Source organism: Pteronotus mesoamericanus, unplaced genomic scaffold (assembly GCF_021234165.1).
Source record: "Pteronotus mesoamericanus isolate MK-2021 breed Mesoamerican mustached bat unplaced genomic scaffold, CSHL_Meso_final contig_101, whole genome shotgun sequence".
NCBI classification, from domain to species: domain Eukaryota; kingdom Metazoa; phylum Chordata; class Mammalia; order Chiroptera; family Mormoopidae; genus Pteronotus; species Pteronotus mesoamericanus.
Window position 1 is genome coordinate 7,746,981 of NW_026555001.1, and position 19,442 is coordinate 7,766,422.

A 19,442-nucleotide genomic window follows, 5' to 3' on the forward strand; every position below is an offset into this window, starting at 1 on the left:
ACACAAGCACCCACTGGCCACAAGAATCCCTGTCTATTTGGATAGGAATTTGCTGCCCTCAGTCCAATCCCAAAATAACACACTTAAAAATAGAGCCAATCAGAAGGACTAGGCAAGAGTAAAATCAGTTGTGTTCAGGGTACCATGGGTGATTTATATTCTTGTTTAAAACTTCCTTTAGGAACAAAAGAATATTTATAAATCAATACAAAAATAAATCTTGAATAGTGTTCACTGTGACCAGTGACATCACTGTCCACCTGTCGTGTCTGGTGAAGACCCCCGACTGATGAGGTTAGACACCCAAGCAGGAGCTGGACACATCATCCGTCAGCCCTCTGTGGACTCTAACCTGTCTGGACCCAACTGCAAGAGACCCCAGAAAGGGCTCAAAAATGAGCTGCAAAGGGTTTTTCTTTTATTCTCCTCCACTTTCCCCTGTCTCTCTTCTTCTCACTCTGTCTTTGCACAGTCTCTGCTTGTCGCAATGAGCCCAACAGTGGGTTGCAAATCAGGGCCAATGTAAAGGGCAGCCCCGAAGTGAGAGTCCAGGCACAGCCACTGCAAGAGGGTGGGGAAGGTGGGCAGCGGACAGGGCTAGCAGGAATGGCCACACCACATAAAGCCGGTGCGCTCATCGCAGCTTCAGTGAATGGGGGCCGCTGGGCCCACAGGCTAATCTCTCACTCAGCTAAGGAGCTATGGGAGGCATTTGGAGGGGTTAATTGAGGTGTCTGTTATGTAACCAAGGCCACTGTCTCTCAGGGAGTTCACAGCAAGATACATACTCTCAGGGTCTGCTCTGTGTCGACTTCCAAATTAGGAAGCCTGGAAACCGGGAATGCAGGGGGAGAAAAAGCCATGTCCCAAGAGGGGGTTGAGCTAATCTTGCCCCTCAGCCAGGAAAGGAAGGGTCACAGTTCCTCTCTCTGCCCGACACTATAATCACCTCCCTCTCTAGGGCAGAGGAGACTCTTATTTCCTAACATTCATTGGGTTTATCTTCTGACAATGAGTGTATTGGTTACAATTAAAGCATCAGGAAAGGACATTAGCAGCTTCATGAACTCTAACTCCACTCAGAGTCTATGATAGAAGGTGATTCTCTTTAAAGTCATCAGTGCCAATAAGCAAATTATAATGGGTTCAGCTTTCATTTGGTGTTGGAGACCCAGGCTCAGGTAATACAGTAGTCCCCCCACCGCCCGCAACTTGTGGGGGCTATGTTCCGAGACCCCCAGTCGATGCCTGAAATCTTGTGATTGGATTTGCACCTAGAAATGTTCCTTTCTGGGTGCAGGGTGGAGGCTGGGTTGAGGAAGGGGGAAGTGGAGGCTGGGGATGGGGGGCGGTGGGAGCGGAGGCTGGCCCACCAGATAGGAGAAGCATGCAGCGGTCCAGAAGGGGGCTTGGGTGGGAGACCTGGGCTCCAGGTGCTGCCCATGGTGCTCATTGAGACTCCCTCCTGCTTGTGTCCAGCTGGCCTTGCAGGTGCCCCATTGCCAGGCCGTCACTCCCACAGCCAGGGTGATGGTCAAATGTTCTACGACCTGTGGGCCTGCAGAGGGCCGGAGGCTTGGAGCAGAGAAGAGAAGACAGGGCTAGGTGGAGAGACGGGCAGAGCAGTTTTCCCAAGGGCTCTGCTCTTGTCCTCCCTCTGTCACCGGGCTTTGGCAGATGCCCTGTGGGTCAGTGGGTGGGGAGGCTCTGGACACTTGTTTCCATTGCTAGACTGCCTTACCAAATGTCACTCTTACCTTGAGAAATGAGTTTGAAGTTTCAAAGACACTTTGTGTTCAGGATGGCGGAATAACCATTGTGCACCTGAGAGGGCTGCTCTCTGATCCCGATGGCTGAGGTGGCTGCAGGGTCCCCCGGTAGACTCAGGCAATCCCTGGCCATGGCGCCTCGGCCTAGCTGTTGACCTTGCCTGGACCCTTCCCCTTTCCAGGGACAATAGAGTCTTTTCTATAAATTATCTCCAGAGCGGTGATAATTTGAGAGCTTGGGGGATGTTAATGTGGACCTGATGGGGAGGGGACATGAGGAGCAAGAGGAAAGGAGCAAGTGAGGCCTCGCCCTCAGCACAGGTCCAGGGGAAGGAAGGGTTTGCTGATGGTCCTGACCTTCTTTCAGCCGCAGCACCTGACCTACCCTCCACAATGATTGTTGGCCTAAGACCTCCTTAAAGAGAGTGAAGAAGGATGCAGGGTTTTGTCCAACAGGTTAGTTTTCTTGTTTCAGACTCTGGTGGAGGGAATACTCTTACTTTCTGACTCTGCTATCTGCCCTCCTAGTCCCAAGATGACTGTCTTCCCCTTTGGGGGCTCCACCCTCAGATAGGCTTCCCGCAATCCTACCCTGACATCTGGCTGTTCTGCAGGAGCTGAAACACCTTTCAGCTCCAATGCACCAGCTTGGGCCAACATTTCTTTCCGTTTCTTTTATAAACAGTCTACTTACTCACAAGACTAGACCAGAAAATGCTTAATTTGCATAATGAAGGTTCAGGTAAAAACGATGGAAATGAAAAAGCAGCCTTGGGGTCCAGGCCACCAGGCATTGACTCCAGGAGCCACTGGCGTCTAACTGAGCCTTGGGAGCTCCCTCTCCGGATCCTGCCCATGAGCAGCCCAGCAGCTCCATCCATAGACCTCGCTCTTGCCAAGGAAAGCTGGCTGAGATCCTGGAGGGCAACACCCAGCTGCTCCCATCTTCCTGGCAGGAGGCATCGGGCAGACAAAGGCCCTGTAACCCACCACAAGCCAGTTGAATTCCTGGGGGTTAGCCCTACCCAGGGCAAGACTTTCATGCTGACTGATGCAAGAAAAAGCTGTGATCTGGTCTTGAACTATGTGGCACAAGCTGCAGTGATCAGAATATCACTGAGAAGGAGAGGGTGATATGGGCTGTAATGCCATGGGCCTTGTGGGGTCAGGCGGGCTGAGCCCCTTGGGGTCTGTGTGTGTAGAATATTAAGTCTGTAGCAAAATGCAATTCTTTTGCCTCTTTTGAATCATCATTTAGTAGGCTCTAAGGCAAGAGGTGTGCACCGCAGATTCATGGCCTATCCACAGGGTGAGTGAATAGACATTTATTGGGTCCCAACTCCCTGGTGTGCCCTGGCCGCATCTGGGAAACGCAGAGGTGAAGGGCCTGGTGCTTTCCCTTGACGAGTGCACCTCGGCGCCTGAGGCTCTGAGGCTTGGGGTCATGGGTGCAGGCTAAAGTTTTTGTCCAGTGCATTGTCCCTGGCAACCAATCTCATGACCAGATGGTTTCAGTGACCCCTTCCTTGCATTGAGAATAAGGGCTTATGAAAAAATTAAATGACACAAGGGTGGATCTTTTTATAATTGGCGTCAGCAAGCTTTTTAAAAAAAAGATTTTCTTGATTTATCTTTAGAGAGCTGGGAAGGGAGGGAGAAAGAGAGGAGAGGAACATTGATGCAAGAGAGAAACATTAGTTGGTTGCCTCTCGTATGCATGCCAACTGGGGACTGAATCCACAACCCGGGCATGTACCCTGACCAGGAATCGAACTGGCGACCTTTTGCTTTGTGGGACATTGCCCAACTAACTGAGCCACGCTGGTCAGGGCAAGCTTCTTCCACGTATCTTTCACATGGGAGGCTAAGGAATCTTTGTTCATACCAGTTACCACCTTGAACCCACTACCATGTCACATGACACAGGCTAATTAGGAGGCCCACACTTGAGTTCTGGCTCTACCCCTTCCAGTCTTGAGCAAGTTTCATGCATTGGTTTCACCTATTGGAAATAAAGCATAACAATAACTAAAAACCCCAAACAGCAAAAATAAAAAGTACATACTACTACAACAAGGTATCGGTTACTCTAGTGTCATCATATGGGAGAATCTGTATAAACTTACTAAAATGCTATAGGATAACCAAGTTGTAGCATACCATTCCCAGCCACATATTAAGATGCCTGAGAATATTTGGTTCTGATGTTTTCCCAACCCAGCAGCTGCTCAGGAAATTCACACAAAACTACCGAGGATGCTTAGATGATGACCGGCTTTCCTTTAATGGGTGTCATGGCTTGGGTTCCCAGTGAAGCAGACCCTGAGATGGAGTTTAGCATGCCACATGCTTATCTGAGAGTTTATTTTTGTAATAAACACCTGTCGAAGGGATAAGAAGGAAGCAGGAGTGGCCAGAGGGAGTAGTCGCTCAGCAGCACTGGCCCGTGATGGCCTTGGTAGACTATACAGGTTCTGGAGTGGGAATGTCTCTTCAGATTATACCGTGTTGTGCCAACGTGGCCAGGTCTCCAAAGCCCTGCACAGATCGATCGCATCTTGCTTTTGCTATATTTTACTTCCAATTAGAAAAAACTTTGGCATAAACCAGCGGTAACCTGCCCAATATTGGAAGAGGTAGAGTCAGGATTGAAACCTAAACCTAATATCCTTGTCATGTGATGTGAGTAGGAAGTTGGGAAGAATGAATAAAGGGGAATCTGTGTGGCACAGATCAGTGTCTACCACAAAGTGCCTTAGTCTCTCATTTTATCCACTCATTTACTCAGAAAATATGCCCCATGCTTACTTTTTTTTATAGGCAATGGTGGTTAAAAAATGAGTAAATCACCATCCCTGTCCTCTACAAGCTCACAATTTCCTTCCACCATGATAGTTACACTTATTTTTCTACAAAGTTTACTTAGAGGATCTACAAAATCAATGAGTGTTTCTTATTCTTTATATGTTTGTGTGTATTGCTCTCCTAGGATCTTGTTAATGTGCAGACTCTGAGTCAGTGGGCCTAGGGTGGACCTGAGGTTTCCGCATGAGGAAGGTGATGCTGTTGGCCCTGGACCACTTTGGGGAACAGAGGTCTCCTCTTCAGAAGCAGTTTCTACTTTGGTCTCTAAGTCAATTCCAACGCCTACTCTCCTCCTGGCTGAACCGTTAGTCTAGTTGCAGTGTGTCAAAGAACGTCCGTCCATTGGTAATATGGCTAAGAGTTTGGTATGGGCAACAAACTGATTCAGACTTGGGTCCTCTTACATGAAATTTAGGCAATTTAATTAAGAGTACTAAGGTTCAGGTTTTTCAGCAGAATGATACTATAATTACCTACCTTATAGATTGTTGTGGACTTTAAATGCATATATAGGACTTAGCACAGTTCCCTGCACACAGTAAGCCCTCTGTAAATTATTAAAAGTAACACAATACCAGTCTTTTTTTGGCCACTTACCAGGTATGGATCCTAAACCAATGGGTCTATCCACAGCTAAAGAATGATTTGGATTCATTGGAGAAGTTGGACAGCCATCTTCAAGGCCACAGGGTATTGTAATTGAGAATGGGTCTTTGATACTCTTGGCCCTGGCTCTTGAAAAGGGCCAGGATAGCTGCTACTACCCTGGACATGTCTAGTGGATACTTCTGAAGGCACCAATGCCATACAAAATGACATTGTTAATGAATGATTTTCTATTGTCAGTATTTCTGAGAAACTATCTGGGAACAGAGGAGCCTTCTAGAAGACCAACCTGGAATGAATATGCCTTCCTGAGCCCTTTCTATAGTTTCTGTGAGGATGCTAGAGGATACTGCCTCCACTCCAACTGCCAGGAGAAGTGGTTATGGCTGTCTGCAAAAAGTATTTAGTTCTGAAAAACCATCCTTGTTCTTGTGGATTCTGACTAATAACAGGAACTAGACCATGAGCTGACCACTGAATTTGCCTCGAAATGGCAAGGCTGAGACCAAAGAGCATCCCAGTGGAATCCATTCATTTTACTGGGCCTAGGTCAATAGGAAAATGAGGAAATTTTCCCAAATTAGTGTGCAGCTGATTCCTAATGCTGTTAATGTGACTGCCCTCCAGTATGTTTAAATGCACTTTCTTTCTTTCTTTTTTTTTTTCAGTAAAGAGGTTGCTGCTGCTGCTGCTATAAACTGTAGTTTGTGTGCATGCATGTTTCCCCCCTCATATGTGTAGGTGTCAAACCTAACATTTGGTGTTTCCAAGCACATTGAGGCTGATCTCAAGGACAATCCATGATGCAGGGAGCTGGGTGATGTTAATTCATAGGTTGCTTCTATTTTTGTCTCAAGAAGGAAATAAGCTGCCATGTAACACATTTTTGGGGTTTTATTTCTTGGGGAAAGCAGAAAATTGCCTGTGAGGCCAGCTCCACCCAGTAATTATTCACAGAGTTTCAGGTATGAAAACTCACCATTTCTCTGAATTTATATTAATGGCTTCTGTAAGGTAAAAAAATTAAATGAGATTTCACTTTCCCTCTGTAAATAAGCAGACAGCAACAGAAAGAAACAAATGAAGAAAATAATTTATTTGAGAATCTTTTAAATAGGGGGGAAAGAGTTTTCAAATTCATGGCTAATAACTTTAAGAAACAAGATTTATAGCCTTGGCCGGGTAGTTCAGTTAGTTAGAGTGCTATCCAACACACCAAGGTTACAGGTACGATCCGCGGTCAGGGCACATTCAAGAAGCAACCAATGAATGCATCAATAAGTGGAACAACATATCATCAGTGTTTCCCTCTTTCCATCTCTTTCTCTAAAAATCAACTTAAAAGTTTTTAATGTTAAAAAAAAGAAAGAAGATTTAACAAATTTAGGGGCACTGGGCCCGTAAGAGAGAAAAAACAGAGGGGCTCTGACTTCTGGGGGCAGGTGTGTGTCAAGAGGGGCAGGATATAGATGAGAGACCTTTGGACAAATAATTAATTAAATCGTTTTGCTTCCTGACTCCTACTGTAAAGGAAATAACAGGAACTGTGCTGAAGAGTAACCCGGGGCACCACCTACTTTGGCTAGAGTAGCTGACAGACCTCCCTGATTAAGTGACACTGTAGCCAAGACCTTTAGGATGAGAAGGAACAAGGGTGTGTTCCCTGCCTCTGGTAATTTACTTAATGTTAATGAAAGGGGTGGAACAGATAATTTACTGCTTCCCTGGCCAAGACAATTTTCCATTCTTTCTCAGTGCCAGGGAACTAACATTTAACAGTTTATGTAGGAGTTTTCTTAACCCTAAGCCCTGGGAGATGGCTTGACCCCGTCTCCAGTAGAGAAAAACTGTTCCTGAGGCTGAGGAACTTGGCCAGAGTTATACAGAGAGTATAACAGTTTCGGCTGAGGAGTGCTGTGTCAGAAAAATACAAGCATTGACTGCTTTTATTGGTCCAAACAGTCAACACAATTTCACATTTGTAATGTGAAGGGCCCTGTGATAATGGTTTTACATAATGAGTGGGGTTTAAATGCGTCAGGTGGAGCAACAAGATCCCAGACATAAGGACCAGCATGAGCAAAGGCATGCAAAGGGGAAGGCTCAGAGTGTCTGTGCAAACAGCCACATGGCTAGAATGTAGCATATATGAAGGGATACTCTGGCAGAAAAGGTGGCTAGGGGCATGTTGTGGAAGATCTTCATTCACGAAGTGATGAGGAGCCGTGGAGGATTTTGAGTGACTTCCATGATTGCTCCCCTATTTGCTGGTAGAATCTGCATTTTCCCCTTGTGCTCCCTGGTACTTTGTACAGTTTTGTAGAAGCATCTACAGCCTTTATATGTATCCGGGTATGCTCTTTGCTTACTCATGAACCTTCTTGAGAGCAGTGCCTGGTGGAGAATAGATTCTTGTATGTTAGTTGAAGGAGTCAGCATGGGGGTGTTAACACAAATCTGGCCACAGCGGATAGAATAAACAGAGGAAGAAGGCACTCAAAGGCCAAGAGACCAGCAATAAGATAGAACAAGAAAAAAAAAAGTGTGCACTGAATGGTGGTAACATGAACTGAGAGAGGATGGACTGAAATGTGTCTAAGAAAGAAATGGCGAGGAGGGTTTGGAGGCAGAAACTCTGAGTTTTCTGCACAGAAAACAGAAAAGCTGGCCACTGGATGGATAGGAAAAGATACAGAGCATTTTCTTAAGGTAGAAGTGATGAATATATTTAAGCTGACAGGGGTAGTCTAGGAAAGTGAGGAAAAGTAGTGCAGGAGAGAGAGGAGTATTGCTGGGGTGCTGTCCTTGAATAGATGAGAAGGAATGAGAGCTAGTGATCAAGCAAAGAGATTGGCCAATGGGTATAGATGGTTCATCCGTAATAATAGGAGGAAAGGTAGAAGGGAGCTGCGGGTAGGGAGGTAGATATGGGATAAAAATTTGTAGAAGTTCTTTTATGTCTGCTTTAATTTTCAAGGAGGAATGAGGATTACCTGGGTGTCAAAAATTTAAAAAAAAAATTAAAGCCAAAAAATGCAGGTTCATGTGTTGGTGCTGCATGCAGCTAGTGTGGGGAGGGGGTGAAAGTTGATCATGTATGGCCTTGGTTTGGATTTTAATAGCCATGCAGGGATGGAAACCAGGTTATGGGCTGGCACAAGGAACCAAGGTGTCTGCATAAAACCCAGACTCTTAAAGGTACCAGTGAAAGTTAAGACTAGAAAACATTTTGCGCAGTAGACCAGGGAGATTGTATGGAAGCTTGTGTAGCTATGCCCAGGCTCTGAGTGAATAAAAGCACTCTAGGGAATGGAAACTCCTGGCCTGAGCTCCTGGCAAACTGGAGGCTCAAAGAGATGCAATCCCCATGGCCCAGAAACCCCCAAGCCAGAGTCAGCGATGCCTCTGGGGTACCTTGAAAGGCAAATGAAAAGCAAATTACCTCCTATTCCCCTAAACATCTCTCTGGAGGTTATGCTCTCACATTTAAGGCTGCAGGAAATTCTCACAGAAAAGCAAGTCTAATAAAAGATGAACTCACAGTAAAAAGTTATGAAACACAGGTGATAAAAAATCCAACATGAGTGGGAATAAGAAGACCCCAGTAAATAGTCAAATACTTCAGATAATAGAACACTTGCCTAGAGACATTTAAATAAGTGAATTTAAATGATTAAGGGCATAAAAGAAGGAGTCAGAAGTATAAGGAAAGAAAAGCATAATAAAAACAGAATTTATGAAAGTTGTAGCCCTGGCTGCTGTAGCTTAATGCATTGAGCACTGGCCTGTGAACCGAAAGGTCACTGGTTCGATTTCCCACCAGAGCACAGGCCAGGGTCCTGGTTGGGGGAATGCGGGAAGCAACCAATCCATCTTTCTCTCATACATTGATGTTTCTCTCCCTTTCTTTCTCCCTCCCTTCCCCTCTTTCTAAAAATATAATCTTTTTAAAAAGTTGTGAAAAGCATTTATATTAAAAACTCATTGAACAAATAAAAAACAGGTTAGATACAGATAAAGAATCAGCAAATTAGAAAATCTGAGGAAAATTAATATAAAGATAAAGAAACTGAAACTATGAAATAGACATAAAAAGCATACAGAAAAAAAATAAGATGACTGACTTATACCTAATAGAAAAAGGAAAAGGAATGAAGAAAAAGTTTTTCTTTTAAAGTGAACATTAAAAGAATAACAACTATGAATTTCCATAATTGACAAAATAGGTCTTCAGAGACAAGTACAATAAGTCTCAAAAAAAGATGAAGTCAAATTCACACCTAGATGCATCAGGGTGGAAATGTGAAACACTAATAAGAAAGAGAAGATTTTAAAAGAAAACCAAGATGAGAGACAATTTATCGGGAAAGAAACATATAGACTTAGACTTCTTAACACCTACGTAGAGACCAGATGGCAATCGAGTAATAGCGCAATGTGCTGAGCAAAAATAAAGATCATAGTATAATTCTAAAGCTCGCTAAATTATCATTCAAGGATGAAGATAAAATATAGACATTAAAAAAAAAAAACAAACCCTGAGTTTATTGCTTATAGAGTACTGCTGAAAGAACTACTACAAGATATGTTCCAGAAACAATGTGTGAGGTAAAAAAAAAGCAATAGGGTCTGTTTTAATATTTTTTATGTTTCTGTTTTTCTGATACATTTCAAAAGTAAAATAAAAAGTATCTACTTATATCTATCTAAAAAAGTAGTGTATCTCCTGGCTGCTGCCGTTATAGATCTTCCTAAAGAACTAAACCCTATATTTGGGTTAATTATAATGGTAGTTTTCTTCACAGAAAAATTGGTCTCAATCAAAATGACCTGGAAGATATATGTATTTCAGTCAGTGACATCTTCTGACTGAGAAACAAAAGACCATTACTGAAAAGCAATTGAAATTCTTCACAAACAGGCAAATCATTTAGAATGCAGCCAAAGACTCAGGAGACCTTGCTAATGTAGATAAATGAGTTGAAAAGAAGGCTAAGCCTTTTATTCACATATTTTATGTCTCTGACTAGATAACTTCTCTGAGGGTAGAGGAAAGTGCCTTTATGGGATAGTAAACATTTGTAAACATATGAAACTAATGAGACATTCCTAAGGGAAAGGTAACAGAAAAGTTTTTCTGTGGAAAAATGGAAAGAGGCGCTATAAAAATGATGAATGCTGGGAAACATGTTTAAAAACCTATAAGGGATATAAAGGTACCAATAAAGAGAACAGTACTATACTGAGAGATGAAATGTGGCAATAAAAATTTCTATTTGGGAAAAGAGCTTTCTAAGGAGAGAGTCTGTAATTCTATCATTTGGCAAAGATTGGAGCCCTCTTTTGGGTTGCCAGAAAAAATGCTTAAATCACAATTTTTATAGTTTCTTTCAATGGAACTTTAGGAAAATGGCCAAACATGCATGATTGAATATGGGTCCAAATCTGATGGGCTTAGTTGTGCACTATATGGGGACTTGAGTCCTTAATTTGGCTCCGTCCTTCGGTTCTTGGGCCATCTTTCATCCAGGGAAGATTTATTGAGCCTGACCCTGTGCCAGGCAGTGTGCAAGGTGTGAGCGGTCCTACTTCATTTCTCTAGGTCATTATTCTCCTTGGCAGTTACTTTACAACTCTTTCCTCCTCTCAGCCTCCCAATGCTCTGGGAGCATTTATTCATCCTCTTCTCTCCCACCCAATGACCTTTTTTCCTCACCTCATTGAGAAATAGGAGTTATCAGAAGAGAATTTTCACAGTCTCTACTAGCTATATCCACACAATCATACTCAGCCTGCCCTCTAATTACAGTGAATTAACTGCTTGGACGCTTACCTGGGGCCAAACTCTCCACAGTGTCACTGGGTCCCTTCTCTCATCAACTCAAGGACACAGTTCTAGCTATTCTTCTTTATCTTCTGTACGCTCTGTTCTGGGGTTTCCAAAATCATCAAGCACCTCTCTTGATTTTGTGTGCCCCTCTAGTTCTAATTTTTCAGAACTTCTTTGAATAATAATAAGAAACCTTCTACAAAGAATTTTCTGTATTTATAACTGCCACTTCCTCTGCTCTCATTCTTCCTTGAAACCCTCGGTCAGGCTTCATCTCCACAACTCTATAAAATAAATAAACAGCTCTTGCTACATTCACTGACAATCTCCATGCAGCCTAGTCCATTGGTCATATCCCACTCCTCATTATTTGACACAGTTGATTATTTATTTCTTTTTGAAACAATTTGTTCGCTTAGCCCCCAGTTCACCACTTCTCTTGGTTCTCCTTCTTATTGCAGTAAGTATACCTTCTCATTTTCTTTTGTTTTATAAGGTTCTTCTTCATAGTCCTGATATCGAGGTACTGGAATGCCTAAGGACTCCTTTTAATGCCCCTGGACACAGTTCTGGGAACCCTTCTCTAATTACACCTCCTAAAGTTATTTTATCCAGTTGCTATAAATACCATCTTTCCATTGACAATTTCAAAATTTATAAATCCAGCCTGACTTTTCTCTTAAACTCCAGACTTCACCCAGTTTCCCATTTGACATCTCCAGTTGAATATCCAATATGAATGTCAAACTTATTCCCAAACATAAACTTTTCATTTCCACCCCAGCCCCTATCTACTTCTCTTTCTGTTCTCCCACTTCATTTACCAGTGGCTCCTCTCTGATATCTGCTCAGGTAAAAAATCTTGAAGTCATTTTTGACTCCCTCCCACCTCTCAACCCATTTCCAGTTTGTGGCAAATTCTATTGGTTTTATCTTATAAATATATACTAAATCGGACAACTTCTTACTTTCCCCAGTACTACTCGCCTAGTCAAAATTACCATCATCCTGTGCCTGGACTTCCAAGTGGTCCCGACGGCACACTTGCTTCCCTACATAAAATGTAAATGAGGTCACTTTCTTTTTTGCTCTCTACTCTACAAGACTTTCAGATCATTTAGGTAAAATATTAAATCCTTGCCAAGGTCCTGCATATCCTTTGGTCACACATGCAAGGTGGCCTTTCTGTCTCTGACTTGTCTCTTCCTGCTCTTCCTTCCCTGCACTGTACTGCAGCCAGGATGGTCTGCACGTGCCCTGCCTTTTCCTTCACCTTTGGTGTTCTCTATGTCTGGATGCTCTTTCCCAGACACCTGTATTGCTTACCCACTCTCTTCCTACAGTTTCCAAGTGTTGCCCCATCCAAGAGGCCTTCAAAGACTTTCCTGTATAAAGGGAACCCACTCCCTGTCTCTATCTCTGAACTTGCTGTATTGAAACATCTTGAGGGTACAAAGTTTTCTCTGAGTTTTAAGATAATTAAATCAAATTTAATCTCAATTAATCAAAAAATTGAAAACAATTTAGGATTCATTGATTTGGGACTCTGATTATTTAGGGTGGAGTTAAAATTATTCATATATATAAATATGTCATCATTTATTTTTATGTATTTTTCTTAAATAAGTGAAATAAGATGTGCGGGGCTGTTGTATATGGTGGGGAGGAAACTGAACTGAGATTTAGATGGTCTGGATGCTAGTCCTAGGCTCACCACCCAAGACCGTGCCTGTGGGCTTGCCAGCTGACCCGCCTGAGGAGAATTCCCCTCCCCTCCCAGTTTCTTCCTCTGCAAAATGAGAATAGTCTGTGATGCTGCCACTGGGAAACCATCCCGATGCTCTGAGTCCACACCCCTTACAATGAACCCTATTTTATTCCATCAAATAAATACATGTCAAACATCTACCATGTCCAAGGTACCATGGTAATGACAATGAGAAACAAAAGCTACTACATGTCCTTATATCATAGCTCACAGGGAAGAGAAAACATTGCATATTAAAAGTAAAATCAATATATACTTAAAAGAAACTATGTAGTATAATTTTGTACCCTACCATCATCTTTACATGAGGAGACTGAACTGACACTCAGGAAAGTGAAGTGACTTATGCAAGAACACACAGTTAATAAGTAGTAGAGTTGGAGCTTTCCAAACAGGTCAACAAGTTTGATAAATCCAAAGATTTAGTCAATTTCCTCAATATTAGCCTCTTTAAAAAAAAAATCAGAGTATAGATTCCAGAGCTAAATGCTTCTTTTCTATTTTGATAACCTAGAAGCAGTATGAGAGCTCTTATTGGAAGATGATCCTTATATTTTTGCAACTTGATAGTTTATCTATATCAATATGCAAAAGCAGGCAGGACTTAAATGCTTAAAGATGAATAGCTTGTCCACCTGTGTACACAGTTCAGTGTTTAGACAGGATGAGCTGAGATTAATTTAAATCAATAACAGAAAACAAAGCCCACCACCACTCCACCCATCCCATAAGAAAGGATGATGAAATTCACAAAAGGCACTGGAAACAGCCCATAAGAAATAGTCATAGTTAATGCCTGGGTCAACACTATCCACCTTTGGTTTAATTTACAAAGACTCTGAGAGAAAGCCACAGGAGTCTCAACACACCCATCTTAACTATGAACTAATTTCTCCCAGGCAATCAGGGAATCCTCTTCTAAGGAATTCAATTCCTTGCACTTGACCTTGCTAAGTGACTCTAGAAAGGAGAAGAAAATGACTGCCAGAATAAAAGGGAATGCTTTTATTTTTGGCCAGACTCTGATCAGCAGAGAAATAAGATCATGACGCCTGTTGAGTGAGCGCCCCATAAGAAGCCTCTCTTCAACCTGTAGCTGCAGAAACAAGGAGTAGCCACATGGTGCGGCGGGACGGCTGGAGGCTTTGCAAGGCTGGTTTCCTGTAAATAATGTCACCGCACTGTAAAAGTCCAATATGTCTTAGCTAAAAGGGACCTGTGTAACCACGTGTCAACCCCTTCATAAATGTGTCCTTGAATTTAAAAGTACTGGCCCTAGCATTATCACACTTATCTGTAAGGTAGGATAGGCATGAATATTTCCATCTTAAATGAGAACATGAGATCAGAAGATGTTCAATGGCTCATCCAAGGTCACACACAGATAGTCAGGCTGGGAGAGGAAGCCTGAACCACAGTTGTGTCCCCCGAGTATGGTCACTAACTGGCCTTTGCTAATCATACAAAGCAGGACCCGAAGCTCATCAAGGCAACGTCACTTCCCGTGGCCTCCTAGCGAATGAGCGGCCGGCTCTGGCTTTTAGCAGTGCCGCGGGGAGCAGTCATGGCTCATTGCATGGATGCACGTCTCCGGAGCAACATCCTGCTTCTTTCCTTTTTGTCCCCTAAATTTCTCAGGGACTCGCCCACTTGCCCTTTTCTACTACAATCACCTGTCTTCCCACTTGGATCCCAAGGAAGGAAAGGACACAAAATCCTGGCAGGCACACACTCCCTTCTTCCCCTGACCCTGAGAACCAGGAAACTCTTCCAGTTTTGTGGACTTCAGTTTTCAAATTTAATAACCACGGGGAAAAATAAGTTAATGATGTACCAAAGCTTCTAGGTACTAGAAAAATTTTAAAATACTAATAATCATTTTCCTAGCATAATAACTCAAAGTACCTAACATAGCCTCAGCATTGTTATCATTACACTTGGCCACTCAGCTAATTAGAAGCAGAACCAGACTTCAGACTTCTTTCATAGTGCTCTGCCTATTGACTTTGTTTCACGGGGTTGTGATGCTTAAATTAAATAGCAGAAGTAACAGAAGTTGGGGGGGAGGAGCGTGAGGCTAACAAGACAGGGCAAATCACAGCTTCTCAGTTCTTCAGGAAGGTTCATCAGGGCGGGCTCCTGCATAGGTGCTGAGGAATGTAGGGCTCAGGGGGAACGTATATATTGCTTGGCTCCTTGTCAGGAATAAAAAAGCTAAAAGATTTATTTGGCTACAGAAGAAAAGATCGATGAGAGAGAGGGACAGAAACACTTCCCCGCGTTGCCTGCTCTGCCAGTAGGGCACAAACCTTTTTCCCCTTTGCATCCAGAGTTGATGGGGAGAGAGGAAGATTTGGGGAATCAGTCCATAAGGCGTTGGAGGCCTTGGGGAAAAGGTGCCTTCCTTAGTTTTCAACTGATTCTCGACTAATCGGACACCAGCCAAGAAGTTGCCTGACTGCCCCAACCATGCTCTCCGCCCTGCTCCCCTGAGCCTGACCCCCGCACCCACACATCTGTTCCCATCCTTGCCCCCGACCGCTGCAGAGCACAGTGATTTCATGTCCTCCTCCACTCCTCCCCGACAAGCCTTTCCAAGACTCCTCCATAGAGGGGCGGACACCCCAGCGTCCCCCAGGCCGGCCATGTGGAGTCTGTCTTTTTCCTCCCATCTCTTTACACTTGTGTATTTGGTCTTTGACGCAGGGGCTGACCCCGCATGTTATATTACCCTGTGCAGAGCACATTCTGCAGGACAGTGACTTACAACACACGCTTCATCTCCTGTTCTTTCTGTCAGAGGCCTTGATTTAGAAGATGAATGTTTATAACATGACCCAAGAAATTCCAGCCCCTGTAGAAAACCGTGGAGGAGAGAATCCTAATGGACAAAGAGAGCTGTCTTTTGGGCTCCAGCCAAACGTTCGGACTTGTTTTAAAATGCCTCCGCGCTCCCCTTTTATCGTTTATTGTAAACTTGCTACTTTGCCATAGTCCCTAGTTGGTTCTGAAGGGAGTGGTGACAGGCAAGGGAACATTTCACTTGTTTTCACAGAGAAACAAATTGCAATTGCAGGGATGATATGTTAGTTTCAAATTAAATGACTTCCCCACTAAGAGGCTTAAAAGGCCATGTAGTTCTCCTCTCCTGCACCGCATTGGGGCTGGGGCTGGGGCTGGGGCGCGAACCTGAAAGGCAAATCAGATTGAAGGGCTGAGGGTACCCAGTGGAGGAGCAACTTATGTCAGTGGAAAACAGCTCAGCCCTGTCTGTCCCCTGTGGGTCGGGTCCTCGGAAGGTGGTTTGGTGTGATAGGACAGCAGAGGATTTACTGTGAGTCCTGGTCCAATCACTTGGGGAAGTGACATAACCACTCTGCACCTCAGTTTCCTTATCTGCAAATGAGAATACCAATGATAGCTTTGAGGCTATTGCAAGGAAAACTATAATTATAAAAAACCCCTCCCGCTAGGGTTTCCTCTGGCAGCTTTCTTGCCATCACTATGACCCTGGGGAGGTGAAGGGAGTTGCGTCAGAGAATCTCTATCAGGTAGAAAGCGGAATTAAAGCTCCAGAAAGGAGTCCAAGGAAATAACTTCAAGGGAATCTGGAGAAGAGAGGGTTCCCTGGGAAGATTGAGAAAATGTTAAGTCCCTTTAAAGAATTCCTGCATTAAACATGGTATCTTTTATTTTTTTTCCCCCAGAGAAAAGCATGGACGCAGCCCCCCACTACCATAAATCATGCAACTGAGTTTCTCCCCTTTGGGGAAATCACAGGGGTCAGCACATCAGGGTGCCACGGGTTCAGCCTGGCCTGGGAGACCGCCTTCACGATCACGATCCGCACCCTGCCAGGCGAGTATTGAACATGACGTCTTTTAAGCGATGGATTAGAAAAGGCAAAATGCTGGCATAATGATCAGGGATAGAGCATAGGTTTTCTTCAAAAATGAAGTTAACATGCAATGCATGTGAATTCACAGGTTTTCCAGGGCCTAGGGAAGATCGCACCAATCCCAAGTGAAGTGTCCCATGATCAAAAGGAACCTCACTCAATGGCTACGGGGCAGGCCCAGTCTAGGTGTCGGGGAGGGAGAACGTCATGCCTCTGTAGTGTCAGGAAGCTATGCAGTGATGTCTAGCAGAGACCAGTGAATATGCTGCATGACAGAGCCAGTTTTGAATGTACTAATACCCCGAACCAGACCATGTGAGGGGACCAGAGCTGGGGCCAGCAACAAACAACATGTTTTATTAACCATGAAATTTAACCACAGATATTAGACAGGTCCCCAGGGTATAGACCTAGCCAAACACATGGGGCCAGGTCCCCAGCTGGGAGACCCTCTTCTTCATCACTGTGAGGACATGAAGCTTCTTTCTTCGGTCAGATGCTATCCTGGTTGGGGGAGGTGGGAAGCCTAACTTATTAACCGTTTTCCTAAAGATATTTCAGTTATTGTAAAGAATAAACTTGAAGAGACTGTTTGAATCCAACTACCCTTGGAAGTGGAAAATTCTCTCTTCACTCTCCAGCCCCCACCCGCTGGCCCAGGAGGACGGGGACTTATGAGGATTAGTTATAGAGAAACAGAAAGGCTATTTTTATATTTTATTTTCTGTTTTAACCCTACTCTGAATTTAATAGCACCTCGTATAGGAGATACACAATACATGTGAGTTCCCTTAAGTATAATGGAAAATATCGAAGTGGGCGGAATCCCTCAAAATGAAAACATACATTTCTAAACTAAACTTACTTTCAGATGAGCTCCTCATTCCTGGTTCATTAAATGCAACTAGTACAGATTCGGAAGGAGGCATCTGTCAATCCTCAGGGTCCCTCCAGGTCCAAGGTCCTTTGAGGGGATGGAAGGATGCTTGACAGCATTGGTGACGGAAATAGCGGGGTTACTTTTTCTTTAGATCAGGGTTCTTGAGAGTTTTAAACATTTCAGGGCCAAATTTAGCAATTCAAAACCGAATTTTGACATCTTCAAATCCATTCCATATAGAAATTCATTATAAAAGAGAAAACGTGGAAGGAATAATATTCCATAAGACTGAAGTGACCAGGGAGTGGCTTAACTGATGGTTTTTAATGATTTTTCCCCAAAAGGAATTATTACAGTGAAGTGTAGTACATACAACAGGTAAAGGTCAACAGCTCAGGTGGAACGGGAGGGCTGACAGGAGCCCCGCCCTCTGCTCTCACTCCCTGTGCCCCTCCCACACACCTTGGGACGTCCCTTTGGAACCACAGGCCCACAGAGTGTAGTTCAAAAATCACTGCCTGTATACAAAATGTGAGCGAGCAAACCCCAAGGGAAGAAATATTACTAAGGGCTCCCGTAAGTGTGAGGCTTGCATTTTGGGGAATTATAATTCATCAACCAAACAAGAATTTACTGCCATCTCTTCAAGGCATTTTACCCCAGGAATGCTGTGCACACAGAATAGATTTATTGCATCACCACAGTAGGCATTTTAGATTTTAGTAATTACTGCCCCTTTGCTTTGGTCTACTTACATATTCAAATTAGACACAGTTTTATTGACCCAGACATGGTGCTAGATTTAACAGAGGCTACTAAAATGTTCAAAACACAGATGTGTCTCAGGGAACTCCCAACATAGAGACTGTGAAAAGATACAAATGTTTATAAAGTGAAATAACTATTCAAAGTAAGTAAAAATTCATGGCAAGTGAAGAGATATTGCAGGACAGTGTGTGATTAAAGGCCAAAGCCATTGTCCAGAAAATAATTGTCATAAAGACTCAATACTAAGATCACCTTGTATCACACTGGCATCCTGATTTCAGTATCTAGGAAAATGAAGGTCAGGGTCTGGTCGGTTTGGTCTATTCATGTCTCACCTGGAATGCTGACTTAGAGCTGGGTATCTCACTTTTAGAGGAGCATGGTCCAAGGGTAACGGCTGGGCTTTGATGCGAAATCGTGTTGCGTGAAGAAGCATTGGTGCAGGCGCTGCTGCTTTGCCTGGAGAAGGCAGGACATTAGTGTTATCCTTCCTTCCGGAGGGATGTGCAGGAAAAGGAACATGGCCAGTCTCTCTACAGCCCTTCTTCCCTTCCATCCTTCCTAGTCACCTCTCCTGTAGGGCTGGCACCAGGGGGTGCCATTTACACAGATTAGAAAGCAAAGGGTGTCCCTTAGATCTGTGCAATGCAGTGGCCTAGTCTCTGTCATCATGAAAAGGGATTCAGTGTGTAAAATATGGATCCAAAAGGTATATAAAAATAAAAGGAGCAGAAGACAAGGGGAATTAAATTTGGTTCAGGATAAGGACATTTTTTAACATTGGGAGAAGATGGGTGGAAGTATTTGGAAAGGGGTCAAATAGAAAGAGTCCATGCTTATTAGTTTAATAATAATATGTTAATTGTGCCATAATGATGTGACATTTTATTTTTTCACAAATATCCTCCTTCTTTTTAAGATTTTTATATATTTATTTTTAGAAAGAGGGAAAGGAAGGGAGAAAAAGAGGGAGAGAAACATTGATGTGTGAGAGAAACAGTGGGTTGTCTTTTGCACACCCCAACTGGGAACCTGACCCACACCCACACATGTGCCCC

At 43.5% G+C, this 19,442-nt stretch overlaps 1 non-coding gene across 1 annotated transcript; it reads right to left on the reverse strand.

Moving 5' to 3' along the window:
* Positions 1 to 16,542: 16,542 nt before the first annotated feature.
* LOC129068016 (U1 spliceosomal RNA) lies at positions 16,543 to 16,704 on the reverse strand. The gene has a single exon (XR_008528839.1). It is a non-coding gene; the product is annotated as a U1 spliceosomal RNA (small nuclear RNA).
* Positions 16,705 to 19,442: the final 2,738 nt, after the last annotated feature.